We start from the raw sequence: 7,339 nt of genomic DNA on the forward strand, positions 1-7,339 counted from the left end.
TCAGCTCTTCCTCACAATTTTACAATGATGCTGTTCAAAGTCATCCTGTTTTCTTTTCAAGTACATATTTTAAGTTTTTAATGTTAAAATATCATTATGTAACCTACGTGTTCTACAGATCTGTGTCCAAGTGTTATGATATTGATTTTGACTGTTTGGCCAGTGGTTTCAATTTTTTACTTGCCCTGGCAAAATTTTCACAGGCCTTGCCACAATCAATCAATCAATCAATCAATCAATCAATCAATCAATCAATCAATAAATAAGACTTATTGTTTTCATTGTTGACTGAACATTGTATTGTAATAAATGATAAACATTTTGCACAAATAGGTACAATAGTTCAAAGATAAAACTGAAATGAAGCATGCTTTTTCAGGTTTGGGTCTCTCTATTCCAGTTAAGGATGCACTGATCAGGATTTTTCGTGACCGATTCCAATTACCAATTTTTTTTATTTGATTTTTTTTACAATCAAATGAGCCGATTCCCATTCTCGTTGCCAATTTATTTCGTTTTTATTACTTTTATTTATTTATTTTGCATTTATTAAATGTTTATTTTGCTCTGTTACTGGCCAAACTAACCTTAAACAAACAAACTAAAATATATGCAACATGAAGCAACTGCACAAAACAAAAACATCAGACGGACTGAATTAATATTTTATTATTACTCTTTATTATTATTAGTGTTTTATTACCTTAATTATATGTATGTCTGCACTATGTATGTAGGCTAATTTCTGTACTGGAAGCTCCTGACACCAAGACGAATTCCTTGTGTGTAAAGCTCTTTCTGTTTCTGATGAAAATCAGAAACTCCTCACGGACAGCGTGAGGAGATCCCTCAGCAGGATCAACGCACGCAAAGCTCCGGGTCCTGATAACATTCCTGGGCGTGTACTGAGAGACTGTGCAGTGGAACTCACCGATGTCTATGCAAATTCACTCTCTGACAGCAGGTGGCGCTTATAGAACAGTAGCAATATAGCGTTTCCTGGGTTGTTGCTGTACGCAGCTGCGCTTATTAACACTCCTTTAATATGTATTTAACCAAGGTAAGAGGAAAAAGAAAATGCCATAGAAACTTTTCTGAAGACAGTCAGTTCTCCTCAGAAATATGTCCATATTAACCCCCACCCTAATTTCATAATTATGGGTTTCTTTCAGTATTTCGAGCATGGCAAACAATGAATTTGTACTGTCTGGTAGCCTACAGTATTTTCTCTGCTTGCGCGACTATTCTCTCCTCTTTGTGTCCGTCTTAAGTGCATCTGTCTTACAGATAATATATCATGATGATCACTACCTTTGTGTTACCTTGCCAGATATTGAAAAACAAACAAAACTATCTAAAAATACAGTTTCTTCAAGGAATTTTACGTTTGCACTAAATGTATGACTTTTTAGCATTTCTTTGTGCACTTTATGATCTGAGTTATAATCTTTTTAATTTACTTTCCTTTTTATTAGCCTACTTAATATGCAAACCATCCCGAAAATAGACCGTGTGACTCAAGCTGAGCCAATGAGATGCCAGCTCTCCTCAGGTCAGGTCACAGGTGAACAAAAACACTGTCCGCGCTCTTCTCCTTCACTTACGGGAGGGACTCGGCTGCGCAGACTGGATGCTCCGTCCTGGATGCTGCTTTCAAAAGATACCTCTCCATCATATTCCCTGACTTCACGACAGGATCAGGTCGGTTGATGCCTGAGAATGAATCAAACAGATGTAGGCTACTTCCGTGTAGTAGGATGGATGTGTGTACTGTGTAACAAGTAAACAAGACGGTAACGTAAAACTTGTTTAAAAATCATTATTTTAGAATATGAAATGATACAATTTAATAAAATATTTTATTAATAAATGCAGTTTGTTAAAAACATCAACACCCCAGTCAGTGTCATTAAATTGGAGATGTTCTAGTATACTGATGTTTACAGTTTGCAAATGTTTACTTTTTCATTTTGAAAGTAATGAAAAGCCAATGAAAAATGTTAGACCAGTATGTTTTTATATATTCCCTATAACGTTTTTATTTAATTTTAGTTTGTTAGTCATACAAATTATATTACAGTTTTTTTCTTCATGTTTTAAGAGGAAATTAAAACAAAAGTATAGATGTGTGCACAAACTTTATTAAATGCAGAGTTTCTCGTGGGAACACAATACTTTTGAGCAATATCACAAATGTCTTGCAAGAGAACGCACACATTTTTATTGAATTGAATAGAATGCAAATGTGTAGAGAGAGAATGAATCTTTAGCGATAGAATGCAAATTAGCAAAAGAACACAAAGTTTCTCGTGGGAACACAATACGTTAATGACAGAACGCAAATGTTTAGCGAGAGAACACGAAACTTTAGCGAAAGAATGCAAATGTTTAGCGAGAGAACACGAAACTTTAGCGATGGAACGCAAATGTTTAGCGAGAGAACACGAAACTTTAGCGATGGAACGCAAATGTTTAGCGAGAGAACACGAAACTTTAGCGATGGAACGCAAATGTTTAGCGAGAGAACACGAAACTTTAGCGATAGAACGCAAATGTTTAGCGGGAGAACACGAAACTTTAGCAATAGAATGCAAATGTTTAGCGGGAGAACACGAAACTTTAGCGATGGAATGCAAATGTTTAGCGAGAGAACACGAAACTTTAGCGATAGAAAGCAAATGTTTAGCGAGAGAACACAAAACTTTAGCGATAGAAAGCAAATGTTTAGCGAGAGAACACGAAACTTTAGTGATAGAATGCAAATGTTTAGCGGGATAACACGACACTAGCGATAGAACGCAAATGTTTAGCGAGAGAACACGAAACTTTAGCAATAGAACGCAAATGTTTAGCTAAATTACATGTGTAAATTTTTAGCGAGAGAACTCGAAACTTTAGTGATAGAACGCAAATGTTTAGCGGGAGAACACGAAACTTTAGCGATAGAACGCAAATGTTTAGCGAAATTACATGTGTAAATTTTTAGCGAGAGAACTCGAAACTTTAGTGATAGAACGCAAATGTTTAGCGGGAGAACACGAAACTTTAGCGATAGAACACAAATGTTTAGCGAGAGAACACGAAACTTTAGCGATAGAACACAAATGTTTAGCTAAATTACATGTGTAATGTTTAGCGAGAGAACTCGAAACTTTAGCGATCGAACGCAAATGTTTAGCGAGAGAACATGAAACTTTAGTGATAGAACGAAAATGTTTAGCGAGAGAACATGAAACTTTAGTGATAGAACGAAAATGTTTAGCGAGAGAACATGAAACTTTAGTGATAGAACGAAAATGTTTAGCGAGAGAACATGAAACTTTAGTGATAGAACGAAAATGTTTAGCGAGAGAACATGAAACTTTAGTGATAGAACGAAAATGTTTAGCGAGAGAACATGAAACTTTAGTGATAGAACGAAAATGTTTAGCGAGAGAACATGAAACTTTAGTGATAGAACGAAAATGTTTAGCGAGAGAACATGAAACTTTAGTGATAGAACGAAAATGTTTAGCGAGAGAACATGAAACTTTAGTGATAGAACGAAAATGTTTAGCGAGAGAACATGAAACTTTAGTGATAGAACGCAAATGTTTAGCTAAATTACATGTGTAATGTTTAGCGAGAGAACACAATACTTTTGCAAGAGAATGCAAATGTTTTGCAAGAGAACACAAAGTTTCTCAGGGGAATGTAATCATTTAGTGATAGAACGCAAATGTTTAGCAAAAGAACGCAAAGTTTCTCATAGGAACATAGTATTTGATAGAGAACTCAAGTGCACAAAGCTTCTCAGGGGAACAAAATACTTTTGTGAGAGAACGTAGAACCAAAAGAATGTGATAAAATGCTATGGCAATGTCATATATATATATATAATTGAATTGGTTTCTCAGCCAGGAGAACAATACAACAGGAAACAACACATTACAAATACAGTAAAAGAAAATGTGCAATTTTCAGTTTTGACCTGCTCAATCAAATTCAAAACCGTTGGGCGAAAATCTTATGGCCGTCTTAATAGCTCTTCATAATCAAATGAAACAAATTTGCACTACAAAACAATGTGTATTGATATGTTATTGTTTATTTGACCAGAAAATGTGCTTCAGTACATGTGGCCGGAGCCTCAACCCTTTGTCGTATCGGTGAGCGTAAAAACCAGAGGATGTGACGGCTACCCCGACGAAGATTCAGATGAGAGCTGTGAGTATCTCCTGATCATGTGATCTTAGAATGTAACCCCTGCTCACCTTTGACCTTTTAATTGCTCTGGTCATGTCAGAGAAAGTCTGCTAAGTTATAAGGTGTAATTACAGAACACTGTCCACATCCAGCAGGGGGAGTCATTCCTGTTCTACAGTGACTTTTGCATCCTGTCATTTAAAATGAATGAATCTTATATGTGTCATTTTTGGATGTATTTCGATTTTTAATATGCTAAGACATTCTAATGATGTTGCACTCATGTTTTGTTGTTGCAGATATGCTGAGTGTGTCAGAGGGCCATGCTGTGCTGAGATCAGTGTCTGTATGGGGCGCTTTGGGAGGTGTGACTTCATGCTTATTGTCTCTTTTATTCTTTGCTTGAATTAAAAGCACTAACCCTAATAGTTGTCTTTTTCAACTTATCAAACCTGAAAATCAGGTCTGGAGTCCTTAAGTCAGCTTGTGTACCAGGATGATTATGGCACTGTAAGTACTGTGTGACAGTATTTTGTCATGTGCTTGTGATAAATTGCTATAGTGCAGCAATTACTCTGTTAATTAACTCAATCTTTCCATGCAGTATTTTATCAACAAGACAGAGATTGTAGACTTCCCACGTTTTGAATTCAGAGGACTTTTACTGGAAACTTCAAGGCATCATTTACCTCTCCATGCTATTTTGAAGACTCTGGTATATATAGTGTTCATTTATATATATATATATATATATAAAGGTTTGGGGTCTGTAAGATTTAAAAAAAAATCTTACTGACCCCAAAACTTTGAACAGAACTTTGAAATCAAATAAATTATTATTTTTTCATAGGATGCTATGGCCTAGAGTAAATTGAATGTCTTTCACTGGCACATTGTGGATGATCCTTCCTTCCCGTATCAGAGCCGCACTTTTCCTGACCTCAGTAATAAGGTAGAGATGCTGTAAAATCACCTCAAAAACTGCTACATTTCTCACACATTTCAATCTCACTCCCCATTTTTAATTCAGTATTTTTGCTTCTATTCTTCTGAATTACTAATGTTATATGCATTTGTTGTTTGTATTAATTGTAGTTCCATTAAAGATGCTGTATATATAACATGCACAGTACACCCACGGCAGCTAGTGTTATTTTATTATTATTTTTATTTATATACTGTTATAGTATTTTTTTAATGTTTCAAATAAGCCGTTGTTTTTATATTTTCAGTTTTAATTTAATTTAAGTTTTAGTCATTTTTTATGTGCTTTTGTCATTTATATTATTATTATTATTATTTAAAATATTTCTATTTAGCTTTTAATTTTTATTTGTTATAGGTTTAGTAATTTTAGTTCTTCAACTTTTTGTTTATTTTAGTTAGCTGCCAAGGCAACATTTCAAATTTTCATTTAAGTGTTTTTTTTCTTCTTTTTTTTTTAAAGTTTGAGTTTTTCATTTTAATATATGTTTATTTTATTTTACCTTTATTTCAGGAAACGGAAACTCTCCTGGACACACTCAGTCATGGGGTAAAGGTACACACACACACATGACTGTTGGAAAACCATGAAACCAGAGATTATAAATAATAATGTTAAAGAATAATGAGGTTTGTTTCTTGTTCTCAGGACAGCCAGGCCTCTTGACTCCCTGTTACAAGGGCAGTGTGCCGTCTGGTTCATTCGGACCTGTCGATCCAACAGTAGACACTACTTATAAGTTCATGGAAAGCCTCTTGAAAGAGGTGAAGTTTGTCTTTCCTGACTCTAATGTTCATTTAGGAGGGGACGAGGTCAGTTTTGCCTGCTGGTAAGCCTTTTTGACACTTGGTATTGTTTTGAGTGCCTCATTTGAGCTTGACTGCATTGGCAAGAACTGTGGTGTTTTTATTTATAAGACTTCAGCTATGTTATTCTTAATTCTAGCAGGCTGTCGAATCCCAATGTGCGGAAGTTTTTGGAAAAGATGGGTTTTGGGAAGGATTTTACTAAACTGGAATCATTCTATATGGAGAGGTGAGGGGAAATGTGAGAGTGTTTAAAAAACAAAGCTAACTCATATGTCTGTAAGGTTTTTTTTTTTTTTTACCTTTTGAAAGAATTCTCTTACACTCACAAAGGCTGCGTTTTTTTGAATAAAAACACAATAAAAACAGTAATATTGTGAAATATTATTACAATTTAAAATAACAGTTTTCTATGTGAATATATGTTAAAACGTCATTTATTTCTGTGATATCAAAGCTGAATTTTCAGCATCATCACTCAAGACTTCGGTGTCACATTCAGAAATCATTCTAATATGCAGATTTGCTGCTGAAGAAGTGATGATACATATTTATTTTCAGGATTCTTTGAAAAATAAAGCATTTATTTTAAAAAACAAAAAAGTGTATTTTTAATAGTTTAAATGACTTTACTGTCACTTTTGACACATCCTTGCTGAATTTCTTTAAAAATAAATACATTTTCTTAAAATAAATAGATTTTTTTTATTTCTAAAAAAATGATTATATTCTTTAAATTTCTTTGAACAGTGGTTCACATTTTTAGCATAATTGCATAATTTGTTGACTGCTTTTCCTTCATGATCCTTTCCAAATGATTGGTATATACTGTATATATATATATGTATATGTGTGTGTGTGTGTGTGTGTATATATATATATATGTGTGTGTGTGTGTGTGTGTATATATATATATATGTGTGTGTGTGTGTGTGTGTATATATATATATATGTGTGTGTGTGTGTGTGTGTATATATATATATATGTGTGTGTGTGTGTGTGTGTATATATATATATATGTGTGTGTGTGTGTGTGTGTATATATATATATATGTGTGTGTGTGTGTGTGTGTATATATATATATATGTGTGTGTGTGTGTGTGTGTATATATATATATATGTGTGTGTGTGTGTGTGTGTATATATATGTGTGTGTGTGTATGTATATGTGTGTGTGTATATGTGTGTGTGTATATATATGTGTGTGTGTGTATGTATATGTGTGTGTGTATATGTGTGTATGTGTATGTATGTATGTATATATATATATGAGTGTGTGTATGTATATATGTGTGTGTGTGTGTATGGATGTATATATGTGTGTGTGTGTATATATATATATATATATATATATATATATA

General features: G+C 33.8%; 1 pseudogene; it reads left to right on the forward strand.

Moving 5' to 3' along the window:
* The first annotated feature begins 1,574 nt into the window (after positions 1-1,574).
* The window catches only part of LOC107589341 (beta-hexosaminidase subunit alpha-like), an 8,576-nt pseudogene continuing 2,811 nt past the window's right edge, over positions 1,575-7,339 (forward strand).

Source organism: Sinocyclocheilus grahami, unplaced genomic scaffold (genome assembly GCF_001515645.1).
Source record: "Sinocyclocheilus grahami isolate Dianchi unplaced genomic scaffold, SAMN03320097.WGS_v1.1 scaffold115.1, whole genome shotgun sequence".
Classification (NCBI taxonomy): Eukaryota; Metazoa; Chordata; class Actinopteri; order Cypriniformes; family Cyprinidae; genus Sinocyclocheilus; species Sinocyclocheilus grahami.